This window comes from Pongo abelii, chromosome 4, assembly GCF_028885655.2.
Source record: "Pongo abelii isolate AG06213 chromosome 4, NHGRI_mPonAbe1-v2.0_pri, whole genome shotgun sequence".
Classification (NCBI taxonomy): Eukaryota; Metazoa; Chordata; class Mammalia; order Primates; family Hominidae; genus Pongo; species Pongo abelii.
The window spans coordinates 63,846,627-63,872,910 of record NC_071989.2 but is presented as its reverse complement, the minus strand read 5'-3'; positions in this window follow the sequence as shown (position 1 = coordinate 63,872,910).

The following is a 26,284-nucleotide window of genomic DNA, read 5'->3' as shown; positions in this document are numbered from 1 at the left end:
AACAATGAGAACACATGAACACTCGAAGGGGAACATCACACACTGGGGACTGTTGTGGGGTGGGGGGAGGGGAGAGGGATAGCATTAGGAGATATACCTAATGCTAAATGACGAGTTAATGGGTGCAGCACACCAACATGGCACATGTATACATATGTAACAAACCTGCAAGTTGTGCACATGTACCCTAAAACTTAAAGTATAATAATAATAAAAGAAAAAAAAAGTCTGATAGTACAACCCCATGTTAGTGCCTGAAATCAAAATTCTCTTTGAAGAGAGAATGTCTTGCCAATATCAGATCCTCTGTGTTTCTTCATTGAGAAGGGATGTATGTATGTGTGTAATGGTGAAAAAATTAGGAGGTTCCCTCTGCACCCACATTTGTTTCCATATGAGGAGTGATTTGTTGCTGCTGTTACTTAGCAGAATTGAGGTTCCCTATGGTTTTCTGATTATCTTCTAAGAGTGCAAGCTCAGTGAAGGTTGGACTCCTGAGAATTGATAGCCCCTAAGTGATACTGCAAGGGGTGGGCACTAGAAGAACGGCAGAAGCCACCACTGCTTTCTCCAATAGGTTGTGGATTCCTTGGTGAAATGGTGAGATATCATCTGTATTCTGTCTTCACAAGCCACAAGCTCATAGAATTGTGTCTTTTGGGCCTGGAAATAACATTGTGGGTCATGCAACCCCTTGTCTTCTACAGATGAAGGATATGGAAGTATGAAGGAGCAGAGAGATTCCCCAGCTAGTCAGTGACAGAAGTGGCTCTGGATCCCTGAGCCTGGACTATCACTCAAGGGCTCTTTCTATTACTCTGCTCTTCTATTTGAAAAATTTCTTGAAACAGTTGCAATATTATGAGTGTATCACAGTGATTATTCCATGTGCTCCTCTAACACTTCCTGGCTTCCTTTGCATTTAAGTTGGAATCATGTGAGTGTCCTGCCTTTGCACTGTGAGCAGGAGTGGAGTGCATGTGTTCTTCAGGCCAGTGAGTTCAGATTGGTGTTCCTTCTGTACCCTTTATGTGGCCTGAAACAGAGACCTTAAGGACCAGGTGGAACTTATGGTAAAGCTACAAGACAGAGAAAGGCATCCCAACTCATATGAGACTTTATGTGAACAAGAAATAAACAATTGCTGTTTTAAGCCATTGGGACTTCAGGAGTTTGACCTTCATAGCAACTAGGATTCGCTACCCCAGGCTGATGGGCGTCTACTTCTGGGCCAACTTGCCTGAACAGGACATAATGAACAAGGTTTGGCAATGGCAGCTTGGCATCTGGAAAAAAACAACAGAAATGTGACACTCAGTGCTTGGACACTCCTTTCTCAACTAAAAAGCAAAAGGGCTGAGAGAAAGTAAGAGTTTCAAGGTTGAGATGAGAATGGTAGTTGCTGGTTAAGTGTACCTCCCCACTCTTCTTCAGGAAGTCACGTTCCCATGGACACAGAGAAGGCTGGCTCAGGCAGCACTCATGTGTTCTATCTCAGTTCTCTCTCTACTTCCAGGGGTGGGTTGTGGCCACATGCCTTTTCAGCCTGAGACCAGCTGCATGACCCCTTCTTGCAAGAGTGCTAGGAACTGATAAGAGGAACTGATCCAATGCCACTTCTCTATGAAACCTCTGCTCCAGGCCCCACTTCATGTTTCCTCCTGCCATGGGCCTGGAGGACCATGGGCCTGGTTCTGAACTGAGAACTTACACCACTTTCCCCTGATGGGTACAGCTATGGCTCTAGACAGAAGCCTGAAAAAAGACAGAGGAAAGGCAGGGCATCCTCTCTACTGGGCTGTTGGTTTTGTGGCTGTCACTGGGTGACTTTTGGCTCTGGGACCTCAAATTAATAAGTGGATTGCTCTCCCCAGTGCTGAATTCTAGCCAGCTGGCTTTGTCCTTGCATTTCCTGGCACTGAGCCTGGCATGCCTACAGCAGCGTGGCCCATTGATGGAGGGCTGGGTTGTCTGTGCCTTGCCTCTTCCGCTGCTGGTGTACTGTTTCAGAGAGACTCCCTGGTGGACATTCAGTGACACACATCCCGGTGTCAGCAGGTTCAGGACCCAACTCTCACAGCCACACTTAACACGGCTTGAGATAAGGCTGGCTGTTTACGGTTGTGGTTGGTGGTTTCATTGCATGCAGACGTGGCAGAAGACAGGATGTGATACAGCTGGAGGGGGCAGTCGGTGGTAGCTGATGATGTAGATAATGGGAGAAATTCCGATAAAGGGGCTGACCTTTTCCATTTTCACTAGTAATGATACAGTCTTTTCTGGGTTCTGCAAGTATCACAATGCAGGATGAGATTAGCAAATACAGTAAAGCCCAGTGATTTATGTGTAAAACCAAGGCAATCTTGTGACAAATACTTGGTTTTCTTGACATTTCTCTTTTTAAAATATCTAATGTATCTTAGTTACAAAATTAAAGCATTAGGATAGAAAGAATAAGGCATTTTCTAATCCTAAGTCTCTCTAACAGATGAATTAACAGTGTGACATATATTTTTCTATATCTTAATGCTTACCTATATCCATATATTTTTTAAAATGTGAGTGGGATCATACTATATATATATGTGTATATATATGGTATATATATGTATGTATATATATAGTGTCTATATGTATATATTAGTCTGTAACTTTCATTTTTATTGTTTTTTAATGTATTTGGACATTTTCCATGTCAATAGGATCTGCTTTATCTTTAAAAAAAACCTACACAAGGTTTAACTCTGAGGATGGCCCATGACTTATTTCTTAGTTCTTCATTGATAGCATATTTTGTTCTTTTTTTATTATGATAAATGCTACAATAAGCATGATTATACAGTATATTTTTGCTAGGTGTGTTGGTGGTATAGTGGTAAGCACAGCTGCCTTCCAGTATATCTTTGTATATCTGTCTTATAATTTCTTTAGGCTTAATAACTAGAATTAGAAATATTAGCTTGAAGCATATGTAAAGTTACGTTTTCAACTTGTGAGCAGATTACCTTCCAGAAATGTTGTAAGAATTTATACTCCTACCAACTAGAAGGAGAGTGTTTGTTTTGCCACACCCTTATTACTGAGTAATACCGTTCCTATTACTTTTGTAGGTTAAAATAAATTTTGCTCTTCAAAATTTGTAATTTTTTAAAATTTAGCTTTTTTAAGAAAAAATTCAGGGGTATATGTGCATGTTTGTTATATAGGTTAATTTGTGTCATAGAGGTTTGTTGTAGAGAATAATAATTTGTCACCCAGATGTTAAGCCTAGTACCCAATAGCTATAATATTTTTATTGATTCTCTTCCTCCTTCCACCCTCCGCCTTCTGATAGGCCCCAGTGTGTGTTGTTCCCCTCTGTGTGTCCATGAGTTCTCATCATTTAGCTTCCACTTGTAAGTGAGAACATGCAGTATTCGGTTTTCAATTCCTGCATTAGTTTGCTAAGGGTAATAGCCTCCAGCTCCATCCATGTTCCTGCAAAGGACATGATCTCATTATTTTTTATGGCTGCATAGTATTCCATGGTGTACATGTATGACATTTTCTTTATCCAGTCTATTGTTAATGGGCATTTAGGTTGATTCCATGTCGTTGCTATTGTGAATAGTGCTGCAATGAACATATGCATGCATGTGACTTTATAACAGAATGATTTATATTTTTGGGGGTAAAAACCCAGTAATGGGATTGCTGGGTCAAATGGTATTTCTGTTTATAGGTCTTTGGAGGAATTGCCACACTGTCTTCCACAGTCATTGAACTAATTTACACTTCCACCAACAGTGTATAAGCATTCCTTTTTCTCCACAACCTCATCAGCATCTGTTATTTTTTGACTGTTTTAAACTTAATTATTATTATTTAAAAAATTTTATTTAGGTTTAGGGGTATATGTGAAGGTTTGTTACAAACACGTGTCATGGGAGTTTGTTGTACATATTGTTACATCACCCACATATAAGCTCAGTATCCAATAGTTACCTTTTCTGCTCCTTTCCCTCCTCCCACTCTCCCCCTTCAAGTAGAACCCAGTGTTTGTTTTTTCCCTCTTTGCATTCACAAGTTCTTATCATTTAGTTCCCACTTGTAAGTGAGAACATGTGGTATTTGGTTTTCTGTTCCTGCATTAGTTTGCTGCATTGATAGCCTCCAGCTACATCCATGTCCCTGCAAAAGACATGACTTCATTCTTTTTTATGGCTACATAATATTTCATGGTGTATATGCACCACCTTTTCTTTATCCAGTCTGTCATTCATGGGCATTTAGATTGATTCCATGTCTTTACTATTGTGAACAGTGCTGCAGTGAGCATTTTTGTGCATGTGTCTTTATGGTAGACTGCTTTGTATTCCTGTGGGTATATGCCCAGTAATGGGATTGCTGGGTTGAATGGTAGTTCTGCTTTTAGCTCTTTGAGGAACTGCCATATGCTTTCCACAGTGGTTGAACTAATTTACATTCCCACCAATAGTGTAAAAGCATTCCCTTTTCTCCACAACCTCACCAGCATCTGTTATTTTTTTACTTTTTAGTAATAGTCATTCTGTTTGGTGTGAGATGGTAACTCATCATGGTTTTGATTTGCATTTTTCTAATAATCAGTGATATTGAGCTTTTTTAAATAAGTTTTTTGGCCGCATGTATATCTTCTTTTGAAAAGTGTCTGTTCATGCCCTTTGCCCACTTTTTAATGAGGTTGTTGGTTTTTCTTTTGTAAATTTGTTTAAGTTTCTTATGGATGCTGGGTATTAGCCCTCTGTCAGATGCATAGTTTGCAAACATTTCTCTCCCATTCTCTAGGTTGTCTGTTTACTCTATTGATAGTTTCTTTTGCTGTGCAGAAGCTCTTTGATTAGATCCCATTTGTCAATTTTTACTTTTGTTGTGATTGCTTTTGGTGTCTCCATCATAAAATCTTTGCCTGTTCCTATGTCCAGAATGGTATTGCCTAGGTTGTCTTCCAGGTTTTTTATAGTTTTGGGTTTTACATTAATGTCAGTAATCCATCTTGAGTTGATTTTTGTATATGGTATAAGGAAGGGGTCGAGCTTCAATCTTCTGCATATGGTTCACCAGTTATCCCTGCACCATTTATTGACTAGGAAGTCTTTTTCGCATTGCTTGTTTTTGTCAGCTTTGATTTTTGACTTTTAATAATAGCCATTCTGACTGGTGTGAGATGACATCTCATTGTGGTTTTGATTTGTATTTCTCTAACGATCAGTGATATTGAGCTTTTTTGATATGCTTGTTGCTTGCATGTCTGTCATCTTTTGAAAAGTGTCTGTTCAGGTCCTTTGCCCACTTTTTAATGAGGTTATTTGTTTTTCTCTTGTAAATTTGTTTAAGTTCCTTATAGATGCTGGATATTAGACTTTTGTCAGATGCATAGTTTGCAAAAATTTTCTCCCATTCTGTAGGTTTTCTGTTTACTCTGATGATAGTTTCTTTTGCTGTGCAGAAACTCTTTAATTAGATCCCATTTGTCAATTTTTGCTTTTGTTGCAATTACTTTTGGTGTCTTTGTCATGAAATCTTTGCCCATTCCTATGTCCAGAATGGTATTGCCTAGATTGTCTTCCAGAATTTTTATAGATTTGGGTTTCACATTTAAGTTTTTAATCCATCTTGAGTTAATTTTTGTATATTGTGTAAGGAAGGAGTCCAGTGCCAATCTTCTGCATGTGGCTTGTCAGTTATCTCATTTATTAAATAGGGAATCCTTTCCCCATTGCTTGTTTTTGTCAGGTTTGTTGAAGATCAGATAGCTTTAGGTGTACAACCTTATTTCTGGGTTTCTATTCTGTTGCATTGGTCTATGTGTCTGTTTTTGTACCAGTACCATGCTGTTTTGGTTACTGTAGCCCTGTAGTATAGTTAGAAGTTGGGTAGCATGATGCCTCCAGCTTTGTTCTTTTTGCTTAGGATTGCCTTAGTTATTTGGGCTCTTTTTTGGTTCCATATGAATTTTAAAATAGTGTTTTTCTAGTTCTGTGAAGAATGTCAGTGGCAGTTTAATAGGAATAGAATTGAATCTATAAATTACTTTGGGCGTATGGCCATTTTAATATTGATTCTTCTTATCCCTGAGCATGGAATGTTTTTCTATTTGTTTGGGTCATCTCTGATTTCTTTAAAATTTGTATTTCTTTGACTGACATTGAATTCAAGCAACAACTTTTCAGATAGTAATGCTCATTTGTATGTAATTTGCCAATTGCTTAATTTTTCTCAAATTTTCTTTTGTTTATGTTTTCTGATACATTAAAAACTCTTTATATATCACTTTTTATATAGCACATTTATAATATATGCTGAAAATATTTATAACACTTTTTTATTAGTCATTCATACTGAAAGATTTGATTTAAAGTACCATATGCTTCTGTAAAAACGAAAGTCATAAAGTTAGTGTTTTCCTTTACTGCTTCAGTTTTGTGGCTGGCTTAGAAAAGCCTTCTCCACCTTAGGCATAAAAATCTAGTCTACATTTTATCCTAATATTTGTAAATGTAAAAAGAAAAATAACCTATGAATATTATATCTTTCATCCTACACAAAAATAAATTCCACCCAAATGAATTTAACTTACTTTAACAATTTGACAGCCAATTGTTGCTATGCTACATATTGAACTATGAAACATTTCATATTGCTATATATTGAAATATTCCAGTTATTTTAAAATTCCATCTTTATGTTTTATATTTAAAATGAATTACACATATTGAAAATGAATTACACATATGTGTATTTTAATCTAGATCCTATATTATGTTTCACTGACTTTTTTTCTATACTTATGTCAAATTACAGTGTTTCAATTATCTACAGTAGCTTTAAAGTATGTTTGGATATCCAGTAGGGCAAGTCTCCACTCTCATTAATCTTTTCATGCATTTATTTTTCCAAAGAAAAGTTACAATCAATGTAGGTTCCCTCCCACCAAAAAAAAAAAAAAAAAAAAAAAGAAAGAAAGAATAGTAAAAAAAAGAATAAAAGCAATTAGGGTTTGTATAATCAGGATTCTCCAGAGAAACTTAACCAATAGGATACTGGAGAGAAAGAGACAGAGAGAATGAGAGAGAGAGAGAAGAGAAAATTTACTATGGGAATTGACTCACTTGATTATAGAGGCTAAGAAGTCCCGTGATCTGCCATCTGCTAGCTGGATAACCAAGAAAGCCAGTAATGTAATTCAGTCAGAGTTCAAAGACCTGAGAACCAGGAGCACCAATGTCCAAGGACAGAAGAAAATGGATGCCCTGGTTCAAACAGAGAGAGCAATTGTGCCCTTTCTCTGCCTTTTTGTTCTATTTAGGTCTGCAAAGGATTGGATGATGCCTGCCCACATTGGTGAGGGTCATCTTCTTTACTCAGTCTACTGATCGAAATGCTAATCTCTTCCCAAGACACCCTCACAGACACACCCAGAAATAATGTTTTACTAGCTATCTGGGCATCTCTTAGCCCAATCAAGTTGACATATAACGTTGACCATCACAGGACTTTTAGTAGGATTGTGTTAAGTTTATAAATTAATTTGGGAGAAAGTAGAATTTATATAAGATTGAATCTTTCTAAATTGAAATGCAATATGTAAATCCATTTATTTAAGTTCTTTATGTTTTTTAATAAAGTGTTTTTTCATGAAAATCTTAGAAAAATATAATTTTAAAAAGACCCCATTTATAATAGCATAGAAACTATTGCTGGAACTTTATAAAGTATCTAGCTATCTCTAAACTATTGCTGGGTGTGCTGGTATATAAACAAATGTTTAATAATCATTTTTCTTTTATATGAACATCTTCCTAAACTCCCTGTTGTTAGTCCTAGTTGTTTTTGAGATACGATCATATTGCAAATAACAGTCATCTGTCTCTTCCTTTAACAGTATTTACACCTGTCTTATTGAATTTGTTAGGACCTTCAGGAAAATGTTAGGTAGTGTATATATCATGATGTACATAATATAAACATAACAGTATAGAATTGATTATATTTGTCTTTTTTTAGTATAATGTAAAAACACTAGCACTATCCCCATTTAAATATGTGTGTTATTCATTTGACAATTTTTTTCTCAAAATAAGTAAATTTCCTTCTTGATTTGTTTTTAAATTTTAATACTTATTTATGGGTGTATGTGTTTTATTAGAATGGATGTTGGATATTCATTGACTACCTTTTGACATCTATCCAGAAAATCATATAGCTTTTTTTAGTAATAATGATGTAATACATTCTATTAATCAGTTTTTCAAAAAATATGCTGGATGAATAAATGGCCACATTAAAATATCTTTGTATTCCTAAAGCAAACCCCAATTGATTATGAGTTTTCATATATTACTGTATTTTCTTATATATTTATGATATTTGCCTGTATATTCTTAAAGTGACATTTGTCTGTACTTTTCTGTGTGCTATTTTTGTCAGATTTTAGAATAAGAGTTATGTTGGCTTATGGATAACTTTTCAAATCATTTTTCTTCTTAAAAGATATTTTCGTATTATCCCTGATCACATCCCTAACACAGAATGAGACTTCTCCCTGCCTGGCCAGGAAGCCCCTCTGTATTAGTTCATTTTCTGTATAACAAATCACACCAAATCTTAGTGACTTAAAACAACCAACATTTATTACCCCAGTTTAGGAGAGTCAAGAATTGAGGAGCAGCTTAGCTAGATGTTCAGGCTCACAGTCCTTGATGAGATTACAATCAAGATGTTGTCCAGGGTTGTAGTCATCTAAAGACTTGACTGCGATTGGAGGAATCTTCTTCTAAGCTCATCCATGTGGCTTTTAGCTGGAGGCTTCAGTTTCTCACCACGTAAATCTCTCCAGAGTGCTGCTTGTGTATCCTCGTGACATGGCAGTTGCCTTCTCCCAGGGTCAGTGATCTTAAAGAGAGTGAAACCACATTGTCTATTGTGGCCTTGTCTCAGAAGTCACAAGCTATCACTTCTGACCTATTCTATTAGTCACAAAGACAAATCCTAATTCAGTGTAGGAGGTGACTACACAAGGATGTGAATACCTGTAAGGACAAATCATTGAGGGACTTCCTGGGAGGCTGGCTACCTCACCTCCATCTCTGTTCTCTATATTTTGGGTTCCCTTTTCTGAAAAACTGCTCTTGGTACTCAGAAAAATATTTGTGAGGCCGTTATAGGTAAAGCTTTACCACCAAGAAGGCTTTCAGCCTTTCAGCCTTAAGTGTTGCCTTGGGGTGATTATATGCATATATGCACAAGTATGCAAAGCTGGTGACTAGAGGCAACTTTCTACTTGAGTATGGATTGCCGTTTGTGAAGATTTCAACTCAAATACTTTGCAGTGACTCCTCCTTCTGTTCAGGAGTTATCTGGAAATACTCTTTGGAAAGGGTAGGGCCTCTGGTGAGTGAGGATTTTTCCCTAGATTATTTTCTACTACAACATTCCCTCTTTAAGAGGAACCTACGGTTAAACATCAAACAGAACTCCTTCAGGGATGCTATTAATTCAGGTCAGGTATGCATAATGCTGACCCATTTTGGAAAAATTGCCCTGTGGACACCCTCATTTGGAACATGATGGCAAGAAGAGAAGCATTTACTCCGTGGAGGATGGGGGGTGGGAGAAGAAGTGTCATGTTATTTTACTTGAACTCTTTTCCTCTCTCCACTGGGAATATCACAGTATAAAAATAATTTTTAATGTGATGATAAAAGTTGAGTTAGTCCCTTCTTTTTCCCATTCCCTGTTTTTCTTATATCTATTTTACTTGAAAACAACCTTGCTAAGATAGTGCCTGTAAACATTCTCGTATTAGCTTGCCCGAATTGACTTAAAATATTTTTTAAAAACTAAGTCAACCAATTTTTATTTATTTATTTTTAATGGTGCAGAGGAACTTTACTTTCTTCGAATTGTTTGATCAGATACAGTTTTTATTCCTCCATCCTATCCTGAATTCCAATAATACCTTCTGGAATTTCTTCCCCTTTGTCTATATTCTGAAAACCTTTTCTGAATTATTCTTCCTACTATGAAAACAGCCTTATTTTATCTTTGTTATCTTGTCTGGAAGTTTCTTTGTCTTTCTTGGTGTCTCACTTTTTAATCTCATAACTTGGTTTCCACACCTACCTTTTCAACCTTTTTAACACTATATCTGAGCATTAATCAGAAATAAAAGAGAAAATTTATGAAAGGGGAGTGTCAAAGAAGAGCTACTGAGCAAGGAGAATTGAGATGCAGGTGAAATTTTCCAGTTTCACTAAAATGTCTCCAGTCATTTACAAAGGCCACTCCCAGTTTAGATATTTATTTTCTTGTAACCTTTGTTTGCTTGTTTGTCTTCAGCTCAAAACCATTTCTTTGGGTAAAATCTTATAAGTAAAGCAGATTAAAAAAAAATTTTATTGATAACAAATACAGAATTCAGATTCTCATGGACTGGGAATTTCCTTTTCCCCAACTCTCCAATCCTCTTCCCTGGTCGGGAGGGGGGCTCCCTAGAAATCTTTAGAAGATCATTTAAAAATCCCGGGACTTGATAATCTCTGACCTCTCTCCCTCTTCTAAAATTCTATGTGACTGTGCAACTATAATTGCCCTGATCTTTCCTTTCCACCAATCAAAAGCTTACCCATCTATTACAGACTGAATGTTTCTGTCTCCCCTCCCCAAATTCATATATTGAAGTCCTACCCTCAAAGTGTTGGCATTTGAAGATGGGGCCTTTGGAAGATAATTAGGGTTAGATGAGGTCATAAGGATGGGCCCTCAGGATGGGATTAGTGTCCTTAGAAGACATCCTCTTCCTTCTCTCTCTCTCTCTCTCTCTCTGTCTCTGGTATGTAAGGACACAGCAAGAAGGCAACTATCTGCAAGCCAAGAAGAGGGCTTCACCAGAACCTGACTAATATGGTTTGGCTCTATCCCCACCCAAATCTCACCCTGAGTTGTAAAAATCCCCATGTGTCAAGGGCAGGGCCAGGTGGAGATGGAGATAATTGAATCATGGGGGCAGTTTCTCCCATACTATTCTTGTGATAGGGAATAAATCTCACAAGATCTGATGGTTTTATATAGGGGAGTTCCCCTGCACAAGCACTCTTGCCTGCCACCATGTAAGATGCCCCTTTGCTCTTCCTTCATCTTCTGCCATGACTGTGAGGCTTCCCCAGCCATGTAGAGCTGTGAGTCAATTAAACCTCTTTCCTTCATAATTTACCCAGTCTCGGGTATGTCTTTCTTAGCAGAATGAGAATGGACTAATACACCGACCATGCTGGTATCCTGATCTCAGACTTCCAGCCTCCAGAACTGTGAGAAAATAAATTTCTGTTGTTTAAGCCACCTTCTGTTGTTTGAGTCTGTGGTATTCTGTTATGGCAGTGAAATGGACTAAGACAGCATCTTTCAATGCTCAGCTCCTCCAGTCCACATCCCTGACCTCACTTGAATATATTTATATCATCCTTTTCTGTGCTCCTAACCATGCTCTTCCCTTTACTTAAGTTGTCCCTCCCATCTTTCTTGGTCCTGAAAAAGCATACAATTTCCAAGTAACAGGCTGTATTCCAGTTTGACTGGAGCATGGGAGTGGTAAAAGGAAATGGGATAAAATTACGTATGGATCATAGAAGGTAATAATTATCTGGGATGGTTACTGATGTCTGGAGTGAGAGAGCTGGCAACACACACAAATCAACCAGCTTATCTATAAAATGATTTCACAGTTCCCCGCCAGTTCTAGCATTCTTGATTTCTATGGTCAGAGTTGTTTCTGGTCTAACAGCAGGGAATGGAGTGAATTGAAGTTGGGGAGAACCAGAGGCAGGGACAGAGGGTTATAGTCCTTGGTCTGTGAGTGCCATTAAATAAAAGTCATAAAAAAGCACTGTCCACCCAAACATCTTTTCATTGCTGCTCTGTGACATGTCTAATTGGATCTTCCATTTCTCCACAGGGCTGGGGAGTCTGAAATTCCCTGTAGTGAGCATGTAGCTGGCAGATAGTGCTTTTGAATTCATTGCTTCCGTTGGAATTTTTCTCATAATCTCCATTCCTCTATCCCTGAACATTTTAAAGCTCATGTCTAGCATTTCTAACTTTTTCAAAGCACCTCCACATTCACAATGTTATATTTATAACAACTTGATGATGGAATAGAAATGATCACCTTCCTCTTACAAATGAAAAAATTGAGTGCCTAACAGGTTGAATGACTTGCCAAGATTAGATACCAGCAACTCATATTAGCAGCAAAACCATAATAGAAAAGTGATGAACTGGAAGCTCAAGGTATGCTCACAATGCTAACACTATTCTGTGGGAATGGTCTCTTTGTCACGGTGCCCATGGCCAAATTAGAATTATGTTATCCTTGCAGACTCACAATCTACTCGCTGTGAAAATCTCCACCTGAAAGAAAATATTTCTGACCTAATAATCTTTGCTTCTCAAGACATGGATTTTTCGAAAACTGGAGTAGGAATGGGCACAATTCGAACAAAATAGGTTTTCAAAATTGGTTGGGAGCAACTAGGAAAAGAGAATATGGTAAGCAGATTTTACACATCTAAAATACATTCCTATTTAAGAAAGAGAAACTTTCTAAATCAGCTCAGAGCAAAGATGGAAACAAAGATTTTATGCCAAAGCTACAGCCACCACAAAGTCTGTTCCATCTCCTCCAAGCCCGCCCTGCAACATGATGGCCCTGTGTCTGTCATCCCGGCCCAAATACTGCACTCCGCCCTTCCTTTGCACAGCTTTCTCTTTCACAGGCAGAACACTGGCACCTCCCCAAAGGGCCCATGTTGGGAAGAAGCAGGCAGGGTGGGGTGGCAGGGCAGCTCTGTGAGTGCTGGGTGAGGGTGTGGGACCTGGTCTTTATGCTCTGAGCCACCGCTGACGTCAAGCCCTCACCCGCATTGGAAGAAAGCACACAGAAAACTCCCTTTTGCAGCTGTGCAAACTGTTCTTGCAGAACTGCAAACACGCCCACTGCCCCTTACAATTATTCTAAATCCATGCTTTCATTGGCTATACTCACAGGGAAATAAAAAAACTATTTCCCAGTTGGCCCTTTTTCAGCCAGACAAAATTAAAATGAAGCATGACGTTTAAGTGAAATACTCTTCCAATTTATGTTCTGGAGTTTCCAAGCTCCTTCCACCCCAGCCTGGTCAGAGCAGAGCTGGCCAGCTGAAGGCTTTTCTTCCAGTTTCCTAAGAAATATCCTTGGAAAGTTGGCTATCAGGCTGTTTCTAACACACATCTGTTTCAGGCTTCAGATGTGCCTTCTCACCTTCCTTGGTGGAATGTGGTACATTAGGAATCTAATCTAATGGCTCCTCCTGTAGAGGGAACAGGAAAGGTGAAAGTTCAGCAGATTCACCCCAGGTCTCATTGTCCCCACTGATCAGGCAATACACAGACTTCCTAGGGCACCATCTCTTAAGGACCCCAGCCCAGACCTGGGGGAGAGAAGGAGGCCATTTTTCCTTGGTGAGCATGTATGGTGGAATCTGTACCTTTTCTTGGAAGCTAAGGTTGGGAAAGGATAAGGGAACTCTTCTACATCCTTGTAAACTGTGCTCCTAAGAGTTTGACATCAAGAATGGTGTTAGAGGTTTGAGGACCAGGAGAACGTGAGCCTACTGGATTACTTCTAATCCCAAGTACTCTGTAAATCCCAGTGGCTCTTAGGTGTGTGTTGACATCATCTGTGGAGCTTTCTAGAAATACAAATGCCATGCTTCAAACCCAAGTATTCTAATCCTGTGGGAAGGGGCTACAGGGCATTAGCTTTGTGTAGTTTTGAAAGTTCTGCAGTGATTCTCATGTAGGCAGTTCATGTATTTGCCAGTTTTCGCAGCTGGGGTATGTACACGAACCACTCCTAAGAGTAAAACTCTAAAATCACTGAAAAAAATTTTTTTTAAGTATAAATATGAGGCACAAAGGTAAGACGACAGCCAATTTAAAAAGGCTGGGGGATATAAAACAAGGAAGAGTTGCATTATCTATGAATAAATACCTCATTCGTAGAAAAATGGAGTAAGGCAGTTATTTCTAGGAAAATGACCTTGGCCTGTAACAATAATAAATAAAATTAACTGTGCTCTAGCTACAGGAATAGTACCCAACTAGGTAGGAGAGAACAAGGAGTCATCCCTAGAAATCAGGTAGATGGGGCTGGGCATGGTAGCTCACACCCGTAATCCCAGCACTTTGGGATGCCGAGATAGGTGGATCACTTGAGGTCGGGAGTTCGAGACCAGCCCGGCCAACAGGGTGAAACCCCATCTCTACTAAAAACACAAAAATTAGCATGCCTGTAATACCAACTACTCGGGAGGCTGAGGCAGGAGAATTGCTTGAACCTGGGAGGCACAGTCTGCAGTGAGCCAAGATCATGCCACTGCACTACCGCCTGGGTGACAGAGCAAGACTCCATCTCAAAAAAAAAAAAAAAAAAACAGGAAAAAAAGAAAGAAATCAGGTAGATGGGTAACATTAGACCCAAGGAGCACAGATACATGTAGACAAACACAGCGTGCACAAAGTAAGGAACACAGGTTAATAAAGACCATCGATATTTCGAGTTCTTATTCTAAATAGTATTATCCACATTTGATTGTGTTCCAGTAGTTAGGACTTTCTTCTATTCATTCAGTAGCTATTATTGACAACTTACTGCATGCCAATCACTGTGCTGGGTGCGGGAGGGACAGCAGCAACACCAGCAGAACTCTTTCTCTATTTCTTTTCACATCTTATTTTTACTCAGTCTCAGTTCTGCATTTAGACTCTTTCCATATGTAGAGAAGTTGCTTTCTGCCACCCCCATTTACACCCTTCACCTTAGAAACTCTAAGAAAATAGAGAACTTCTTTCTCTCAGGGTCTATTGATCATTCTAAGGGAAATATTCGGATCAGTTTTGCTTGGGTCACACACCCAACTTTGGCAGATTGTGTTTTCCAAAGATGGCCACACCAACGTATTTACTCCATCGCGTAGGTTCTTCCTGCTGTGTGACTGACACATCTCCCACTAAGAGCGGAAGGGACCTATGTTCCTTCCCCTTGAATCTGGGTGGGGGCTGTGATGGCCCCATCCAACCATGCTACAGAAATTGTATGTAGTTCTTGAAGCTCTTGAAGGGCACAAAAAGGAGACAGTTTATGTCTGGCACACATATTCTTTCTCTTGAGATAGTCATCTTAGATCCCAGCCTCCATGTTCTGAGGAAGCCCAGGCCACCTGGAGAGGCAACATGTGGGTGCCCCAGTCAACAGCCAGCAGGTGGGTGGGTTGAATGGGCTTTCACTTGATTTCAGCCCCCGTCTCTCCACCTTCAAAGTCTTCCAGCTGTGGCACCAGGCATTGTGTAATCGAGACAAGCCACCCTGCTCTGCCCTGTTTGAATTCCTGACTCACAGTACCCATGAGCAATAATAAATCATTTATGTTTTAGTTCACAAAATTTTTAGTAACTTCTTATGCAGCAGTAGACAAATAATATCCCCACGGAGCAAGGGAACAAGTGTGTTACTGAAGAAGAGAGATGTGAAAGGTTGCTAGGTAGACAACATGGACAGACACCACAATCTACTACAAGTTGTCCCAGGATATGTTAATTTCCCATGAGTGTTGCTAAGAGAAAATCTTAGATTTTATAAAAATTGGAGCCAGAGTCATTATTACCAACAGTAAATGAAAAAGGGTGCTAATTTTACTATCTAATTCCATTTGCTACATCCACCGTTCATTATTGTTCAGGAAATATGAGTGCATTTTCTCAAACTCATTGTTTAGGCATGATTTTCAATTTAGTAAGAATTAAAAAAATGAAATTCAGAAGTATTACGAAAAAAAAAGTTTTAGGCATAGATTGAATTTCAGATACTAAGCTTAGGAGGCTCTGAACTCGAAAGCTGCTTTCAGAAAGAGGTTTTATGGTGGTCTTTAAGAAAAGACCATCTATGGAGGTGGGGTGGCAGGTCATTTTCAAGACTTGTTTCCTAGCTAGGTTTTCCTCTACCTGCTGCCATTCTGAGCAATCCAGTAAGCATCTTCATTTGTCTGCTGAACACCATGATAAATTTGCATAACACCAGACTGAACCTGAATTCCTCACTAGCAAAAGAAAGTATGTTTTCTGGAAGTTTCCAGAGGATAATGTTTAATTTGTTTATTTTTAGAAGATGGTCAACCAAAGTATATTCTCAAAGTTTATTCTATTTAATGATTTTCATAGACATCTGATAAAAATTCCTCTCTATAGACCCATATTTGAAAGTTCAAAACACAGAAGGGGAAGCTGTAAATTAAGCAGGATTTAAAATATGCTCTGTCTCACAGGAAAAAAGTTTACTTTGCAGTCAATTTAAATGACAGCTACCAGAGAAACCAGAGACTGGGTTTCAGGATTGAGAGCTGAGATATGAAATAATAACACTGCCTGCGTAAGGACTCATCTACAGAGAAGAAATTAAAAAGTAGACATTGGAATGTTGTGTCTCTGAGAAAGGCAAGCTTTGGGGAAGAGAAAAACGGTTAAGCTTGCTGGCCCTCAGCTTTATGGTTGCATGGTGGCCACAGAGTTGAATGCATTTTCTGCCTCCATTTCCTTTCAAACACAGAGGTTACCAATGAAGAATACATTTTATTCTGTGCCTCTCTTAAGTTAGATTCCTCATCTAAATCCACATGAAAACCTAAGAGACACAGCCCATTTCATAAGTTAGCAGGATTGAATTCTGCTTTCTGAACTTGTAGTGAGAGTGTTCAATTAAGTGAATCTTGGCAAGTTTTTAAAAACGTTTTTAAAGACTGGATAATTTTTATTGTGGTAACATTTACATTAAGTAAAATTGACCATTTTAACCAACTTTATATATATTTCATTGGCAGTAAATGCATTCACATTGTTGTGTAACCATCACTACCATCCACCTCCAGAACTCTTTCATCTTCCAAAACTGAAGCTCCTTACCCATTAGGTGATAACTGCTCATTCCACCTCCCATCCCCCAACCCCTTTCTACTTTCTGTTTGTATGAATTTGATTCCTCTAGGCACCTCATATAAGTGGAATCGTACAGTATTTTTCTTTTTGTGACTGGCTTATTTCACTTAGCATAGTGTCTTCAACGTTCGTTCTTCTTGTAGCATCTGTCAGAATTTCCTTTTTATTGCTAAATAATATTTTATTGTACATGTATTCCATATTGGTGAATTCTTTCAAATGGGCTAAACTGTACTCTCCAACAATAGTTATCAGGACAGTCTTTCTCTACTGTCTTTTCAACGTTAAACATTTGTTTAAAAATGACATTTTTCTTCTTTATCATTTTTATCATTGTACATTATATCTGGCTTATATTTCCTCTCTACCTCCCTTCTTTCCTTTCTCCTTTTCTGTCTTCCTTCCTCTTATCTCAGTCTCTCCTTTGTGATAGCAGATGCTACATACTGCGAATGTCCTTACTATATACCTACCTCTTCTGCCAAATTATCGGTTTCTCCAGGGCAGGAACCAAATCTTACCTTATGAGAGGCCCTGAATAAAGCCAAGTAAATGCTCAGTAGAGGAGAGCTGAGTTTAACTGAGTGGACTATTATATGAGGTAGAGGCAAAAGAATGATCCCATTCACAAATTTCTCAAAATCAGCTAAGGCAAACACAGACCCATGTCTATTTGTGTATTTATTTTTTTATTGCTGCCATCACAAATTTTCACAAACTTTATGGCTTAGAACACTACAAATGTATCATCTTATAGTTCTATGGATAGAAGTTCAGTTCAGGTCTCACTGGACTAAAATCAGTGTCACCAGGCTGCATTCCCTTCTGGAGGCTCTAGGGGAGAATCCCTTTCCCTGCTCATTGGCGCGTCGGCAGAATTCAGTTCCATGTTGTCATAGGACTGATGTCTCCAAGTCCTTGCTAATTTGTCAGCTGGGGCAGACCTTAAGTCCAGGAGGCTTCTCTTGGTTCTTGCACATAGCTCCCCACACCTTAGAACCAGCAACAGGCACCAAATCCTTCTCCTGCTGCCATCTCCCTGACCCTCCTTGTATTGTTGCATCTCTATCACCAAAGCCTGGAAAGGTTCTGCACTTTTAAGGACAGATGTGATTAGACTGGGCTCACTTAAGAAACCCAACTGAAGGTCCATAACCTTAATCATATCAGCGAAGTCTCTTTTGCCATATGCACAGGTTCCAGGGATAGGGGATATGCATTTACGGCGGTCATCATCCTGCCTACCACAATCTGCTGGCATCTACTCCAGATCTCCTAGTTCCTGTCTTCCAATCATTTTCTTCATAGGGCCCTGCCCGCTGGCCAACTCATTCACCATTCTTTAGGGATCCATGCATAATCTAACCTCAAGCTATTTCTCCTTCCACATAAAATGGATGACAAGTTGTATTGCTCATTGGGATGATTTCCTTTCACCAGTGTCTTTCAAGGCCACCCGTGTGAACTAAGCCCAGTGTTTTTCTTCCTCCATTATACGGTCATAAAGAATCCCACATGTGGCCACAGGTGCGAGCTGAGGTACAGGTCCTGGTGCAAGAGTCATGGGTGAAATAGGAGTCTGGACCACCTACCGAGACAGCTTGCTATCTGTGCTCAATCTTTGTTGTATAATAACACTTCTATTTTATGATGGATTACTGCTGGACCTCCTCAATTGCATGACTTGGTGGGCTGGATATATGGTCCAAGCACTTCATCCTGGATCTTCTACAGAGTGCTCTCCTACTCTGAGCTTACTTTTACCTTGAAGTCTTTGTTTGTCTCCCACTGTATAGATTCAAGCAGTATTCCCAGGTGGGGAATATTCTGCCTCCAGAATCTGAAGTGGCCTACTAGGTGCTGTACTTCCTTCCTCATGGTTGGAAATGCAGGAAGCAATAATTTTTCCTTTACTTTGGAGGGGATGTTCCAGCTTGCCTCAGACTAATGGGCACCTAAAATTTTTACTGATGATGTGACACTCCTTGAGTCTTCGAAGTGTTTAGCTCACATTTTCTGTAGTGCACGTGTCTTAAAGGCCTCCAATCAACTAGCGACTTTGTGTTCATCTGATCTGGTTAATATGATGTCATCAAAAGAGTAGAACAATGTGAGCTTCTGTGGGATGTCCAGGCCTCTTCAGACTATATTTTAACAGAGAATAGAAGAGTTCACATAGACCTTGGGCAAAACAATGAACAGATACCATTGTACATTTCAAATGAATGTGAAACATCTAATCTTATTTCCTGGTAGAAATAGAAAACAATGCATCTGGCAGCTTCATGGCCCCACACCATGAGGCTGAGGCCATGTTAATCTGCTCTCACTGTCACAGCAGCTGCAAGTGGGGCTACCACTTGGCTGAGTTTACAATAGTCCACTATCGATATTCTCCTGTGTCTGTTTGGTTTCTGCAAGGTGCAGATCAGTGTGTTAAATGGAGATATGATGACCACCACCTCTTCCAGGATGAATATAAAGATGACGGGGGGAGACTGTACTGATTTGGGAATTCTCTTCGATAATACAGGACTAAGTAGCCTGGAGACGGCCCCAGGAGATGGTGTAAGCTAGGATGACTCCTATAAGGATGGTAGAGGAAATAGTCTAGCCAAATGAGGTGCAAAGACCAGAAATTGTCGTAGCATACAGTGGAAGGGAAATTAAAACACCTAGAGAAAGCAGCATGGTAGAGTAGCTATGCTATGTAAAGCTGGAAAGCCCAATTATATTATAACTTAACCCTATTTATTGGTGTAGTAGCAAGGAGGAGAGTAGCACAGATTCTGAGGCAAGGAGGGTGTATGTTGTCCTACGGGAGAAGGACCTCTGCATCTTCTTCAAGTAAGGTTGGCATGTTATCCCTTAGTAGGGAGGGATGGGCTACTTTTGCAGGCTCAGAAGGTTAAGAGAAATCTGGGAAGTAAATATTTTGGGGGGGCATCAATCTAGATTTCCCTGTCTCATGTGTCCAAGTCCCATTCTTTCCCAGCCAGGGCCCTAACCTTGGAATAGTCCACTGCCGTAGTTGGGAGTTTAACCTTCCCTTGAACTCAAATACTATGTCAAATAATTCTTGGGGCTACTTCTCAGCTTTCTCAGCCCTCCCGTTGTAGGAGATGATACCTCTGTGTATGCTACCAAGAGAAGTCTCTCTGGCCTTCACTCCTAGCTTATAATTGCCAGTTAATCACTCTGAGCTTCTTATGATCTTTTTCCAGATCATCAGTTGAACTTACTGAGAGCCAGCTCCATTGTCCTTATAGTTTCCCTCATACTTCTCAAACACCTGATATGTTGCACCACCTAATGAATTCCCTTCCACCACTGTATCAGTCATTGGTTGAAAATTTGAACAATTGCATTGCTACCTAGTGCCAGGGCTTTCTGTTGCTCACCTACCACTAGCAATGAGGTCCTCTTTGCCAGGTGTTTGTTAGACGATTTGATTCCAAAATCCCATCTCAGTGTTTGCTTTCTCAAACCACTTCTGGTACCAACTGTCACAATTTGGGCTCCCTAGGAAGCATACTCTGGAATGGAAATTGTTGTGCAGAAAATGTCTTAGGGAATGCACCTTGAGATCAACATTTGTGAAAAGAATGGAAATAAGATGGGGTAGAGGAAGAAGTTAGCTGTGATATACTCTGAATGGAGGACTTAGCCAATTCTAAAACTGGAATGACTTTTCAGAGTTGTTCTGAATTGAGGGCAAGGGACTGGCCTTTATAACTCCAAGTTGATCAGTCACTGATTATGGACTATCTGATGAAGGAGGTGTAACCTTGGACAAGGCTGCTGTAATCAGTTACAGCAGTATAACTGATTGCAGGAGGCTGACCCTGAGGGCTTTGCCTGCAGTGCTCCCAGTGGCTGGGAGAGTAAGTCCTGTATTCCTGAAGACTAAGTGATACATCGCAGTGTCTATCATGCAATCTTAAAACTTTATTACAAATCAGAGCACTTTAACCCACCTTGAGAAAACAGTCTATTTCAAGCTAAAAATGATTATCCAAGTCATCAACAAAAGTATTGAATAAGACAAAGATCTCTCTAGTCCTACTCCCACCTACCCCTGGTCTAGTACTATTACTCAGTACATTTTTGATGACTAGTAAATAAAGTACTTTAAGGAAATGCCCAAATTCTAGCCCTAATGTTACAAATGGAGGAGCTTTCAATGAAGAAAAAAATGACCCCATCTGCTCTTTGATTATTTGGAATAGCCTTTGAATAAAATGTATGTAAATACACTTAAATAGCCTTTATTGAATGCCTACTCTATGTTAGAAATTGTTTTATTATTACTTTATGTATTGAAACTATGGCAAATGGAATTTATTATTTCTATCTTAAATATACTAAAATATGTTGAAATGTACCAAGTAATGGGTTGTGTTTATGTTTCAGTTAATTATAACATGTGATTTTATTTATGTAGATGCTAATTTAATATTTCAGGTTGTTGCCACCTGAATAGAATGACACTAAATTATGTAATTTTTAAAAGTCTAGAAAAATGATGATGATACACATTTACCTAGAAAGTGTGTGAATGCCTAGCCACAACGTCTATCCCTTGGAGTTTTCCAATTCTGTAAAAGGAATGCATTACTTCTTGCCCCAGGGGTATGCGGGGCTTGAAGCTAACATCCATTTCCCAGAGGCCTAACTTATGTGCAAAAGTGACTTTCGTCAGACCTGCTATACAGAAGGGTCCAAAAGTGGACCAAAAATCTGTATGGAGCCATCTGAGCTCCACCATGTATTTGCTGTGGGATCATGGCCATGTTACTTGAACTCAGGGCCTTTGTTTATTCATCTATGAAATGGAGACAGAAATACTACCTCTGAGGGGTTTTTGTGAGGACTGAATGGGAAAACTCTATGTGAAGCATGCAATAATTGGCAGATATTTTTATTGCTCTTTCTGTTATTAGCTGGCATTACTAGAAGTGTCTACAGAAATGAATTCTCTTCTAGTAAACCAGCCCCTCTCTGTGTCTTCATTTCCTCTTCCATAAAATGTGGATAATAATGGTATCAATTCTGTTGGCTCTTGTGAGGATTAAATTGATTAACATATGTAAACCCCTTAGAAAAGTGGTGAGCACACAGTAAGCCCACTAAAAAAGTTCTTGTGCTTTCAATTTAAACTAAATTTCTTTGACCAAATTATAAAGATATAACTACTTTTTCTCCAAAGGGAGATATGATGTAGTCAAAGTATTATATCATCTTTTCTCACTCCTTGGTCACAGATTCCACTCTTTTTTTTTTTTTTTTCTTTTATTATTATTATTATTATCATTATTATACTTTAGGTTTTATTTCCTGACTAACCAGAAGAGACCAGGTAAGCTGGCTCTGCAGAAAAATCACAATGCATGGCTAATGAGTAGTGAAGGCTGGAGCCCATGTGGCCTTGGGCAAATCATGCTCTGAGCCTTGGTTTTCCCAGTTTTCTGATGGGAATAACATCTCTACCCTGGGCACCTCCCTGGATGGTTTACAGATCATATGGGAGACTCTGTCTCCTTGCATATGGCATAATTAGTGTGCATGAAGAAGGCTTGGCTCCACTCAGTCTGCATCAATGACCCTCAGGCTTCTCCTCCTTGACTGTTGCATTGGATGTGCATGAAGTAGCTATTTGGGGTGCTCTTGGGGTCCACTAAATGTGATAACTCCTGGAGAATAGTGTTTAAGCCACCTAATTTAACACACAAATACTTAAGAATATACCATTGAAGGATGATTAAGCACTTAATATAAAATCATTGGACACTAAAGCTTAATGATGCAAAGGATGTTTGAAATTGTGTCTGTAATGGGCTAAATTATGTTTCCCCCCCAGATTCATATGTTGAAGTCCTGATCCCCAATACCTCAGAATGTTACTGTATTTGGAAATAGGGCTTTTAAAGAGGTAATCAGGTCAAAATGAGGTCATCAGAGTGGGCCCTGATCCAGTATGACTGGTGTCCTTATAAGAAAAGGAAATGTGGGCACAGACGCATAGAGGGAAGACAATGGGAGCACACAGGGAGCAGATGGCCACAAACAAGCCAAGAAATGCCAAGAATTCCCAGCAACACCAGAAGCTGGAAGAGACAGGGAAGAATCTTCCCTTTAAAGTCTTCAAAGAGAGAGCATGGCCCTGTTGATTTTAGACTTCTAGCCTCTAGAACTGTGAAAGAATAAATTTCTGTTGTGAAAGTTACCTAGGTTGTGGTACTTGGTATGGCAGCCCCAGTAGGCTAATACGGTGGCCCAATATGTGTCTTCCAAGAAGCTGTAAGTCTGTGGAGGAGAGTCTCGTAAGTCAAGGGAGGAGGAACCGGGGAAGAGGAACTTAGGAGGAGGAGACAGGCTTCACTCTCCTCTTCTTTAACCAGCATAAGTCTTTTTAGCAGTGCTGTATATTGAACTTCCAGGAAGAGCATTCTATCTACTAAAGATGTGTAGTGAAAAAGCAGCAGTGGAAAACTACTGCTCCTGTGTAGCTGAGCCTGTCAATGCTCTGCCTTAGGTCAGGAATCTCCCCATTTTCCTCTCGCAGGCCCCCTGTGTTCTTTTACTCACAATAGCCTGTACCTGGGGCTTTGGCTGAGGTGGTCCCCAAAGCCTGCTTTGCCTGCACTTAGAGAACTGAAACAGGGAGCAGTCCTCAATCAGTGACTGACCTACACAAGGGTGTAAGTACCTCCAGCTCTCTTGCCGCTCATCAGGACAACTTTGGTGAGAACTGCACTGTCTCCAGAGCCTCCCTATGGGACTTAGCATGACACCTCACCCTTGATTGGCCTCCTATCCTTCCTTTTCCTTCTCCCTAGTGGATTCTACCTGGGAACACTTCCTAACAAATCATTTCTATGTGGTGTTTCTCAGCCTCTGCACTGTTGACATGTTGGTTAGGATAATCCTTTGTTGTGGGAAGCTGCCCTGTGCATGGTAGGATGTTTAGCAGCATTCCTGGGCTTTACCCATTAGATGCCAATATCACCTCCCTTCCTCGCCCATGGTCATGACAATCAAAAATGTCTTCCGACAAGGCCCAATTTTGGCCCTGGGAGCCAAAATTTCCCCATTCAAGAACTACTGCTTGAGTATTACAAATGTAGATCCTTAAGTTCTGAGAGGTGGTAAAGTAGAAGACCTGGGATTAGAAGCTAAACTTCTTGATTCCCTGGCCACTGGCTATTTATTTATTTTTTAGTTTTTACTACACTTATGTTTCCCAAACTTGTCAGATCATAAGACTTATGTAAATGCCTTTAAATACAGAGTCCCAGATGGCCCTCCTAAAGAATCTAATTCAGTAGGTCTGGTAGGGGGCACCTGGTCTGCAAGCTTCAGTGGTTCTCTTGACTAGGCAAGCTTAGGAAACTACACTAAAATCCTGATTCTCAGATTGTACTGTGGAAAGGACTCATTGTGCGAATGGTGTGGGGAGGGGAAGAGGGAGGGCAGTGAGGTAGCAGATATATCAAATATAAATATGTTTCTATAAAATGTAAATTTCTGGGCTTCATATTCTGAGATCTTGATAGTCTTAATGAAATTCCCAAATTTTTCTGATATAAGTGGTCTGAAACAATTGTTATAATATTTTTCATTAAATTATGTTGTTTTGTTAATGTACATGCAGAGTAGTGTACTGTATCTATAGATATTTATTAAACACTTTCCCCCTCAGTTGACATCAAGATTTCTAATGAATGCATTTATAATACTCTATACTTCTCCTTTTTAGTACCTAATAATTTGTGTAATGTTGGTCTTCTTCAGTAACATATTCTGTAACTCAGGGCCTATCTCAGACTTTATCTGGTTATATTCCTTAAGCCTAGAAGTCTATCTGCGTGGAGTGAGTGTTCAATAAATGTTGCTGAGTAAATGACATCAGATATGAGGTAAACAGAATAATGACCCCCTCCCTGAAGATGTTTACATCTGAATCCCCATGAATTTGAATATGCTCAATAGGAATATGTTATATTACATAGCAAGGGAGAATTAATGTTGCAGATTAAGGTCGCTACTCTGCTGACCTTAATATAAGGGAATTATCCTAGATTATGTACTGGTGGACTTTATAATGACAAAGGTCCGTTGAAGTGGAAGAGGGAAGAAGAGGAGGTGAGAGCCAAAGAGAGATTTGAAGATGCTATGCCACCGACTTTGGAGGTGGAGGAAGGAGCCACAAGGCAAGGAATGAAGGTAGTTTCTAAAAGGTGGAAAAGACAAGGAAATGGATTCTCCACTAGAGCCTCCAGGAAGAACACAGCCTCAGAGACACCTTGATTTTAGCTGAGGGAAACCAATTTAAGACTTCTGACATCTAGAACTATAAGAGAATACATTTATGTTAAGCCTTTAAATTTGTAGTAATTCGTTTCAGCAGCAATAGCAAACTAATATAGATGATAATGGAAACAATATCTGACCTTTACCGCTATCCTTCCATCAGAGGCTTAGAAAGGCTTATGTGGCCAATGGCATACCATTAGCAAGTGTGGAGTTGGGCTGCAAACCTCTCAGACCCACACTCTGCCACACTAGTGCTACTGAATGTGGGCTGCACAGACTGTTCCTGATCCATGTTGAAATAAATGCAGATATTGAGACTACATTTTGAGAAATGTCTCATGGTAATTCTTTTCTTTTTTCCCATGTTCATTCTGATTTTGAAAGATAATTTTATATCTGTTAATCTATTAATTTTAAAATGGGGCTTCTTTTATATGTCATTTTTATTTCTTTTTTTTTGAAGTAATTCATTCTTATTATATTTTATAAAAATCTTGGTCCACATGAATTGGAAGAAAAAAACAAACAAACTGGTTCCTAATCACAGACTCTTGGAGAAGCTCTGCACAGACCATGATGCCAAGATTTGGGGTTGCGATGGGTCCTTGCCACTGGCTTTACTAATTCCCCCAAGTGGGCAGAAGTGAAGTCCCAATCCACAGTTGCTCAGGGCCTTCCTGTGGATGGGATGGGGGCAGAGGGCAGCCTGGTCCTAGGAGCCTTCTTCCCCCTGAAGACACAGCTTTCCTAGTTCTGCTTCCCAGTCACACTCCAAAGCCTCATTTCCACCTTCTCCCCATTCTTTCAATAAAGGATACTTAAGGTTTATATTAACTTTTTCTTCTCTTAGGTCAATTTTTTTTCTATGAGAGTGCATGCCCCCCACATATTTCACATGGCCTGCATTTTTATGAATCCAAGAATA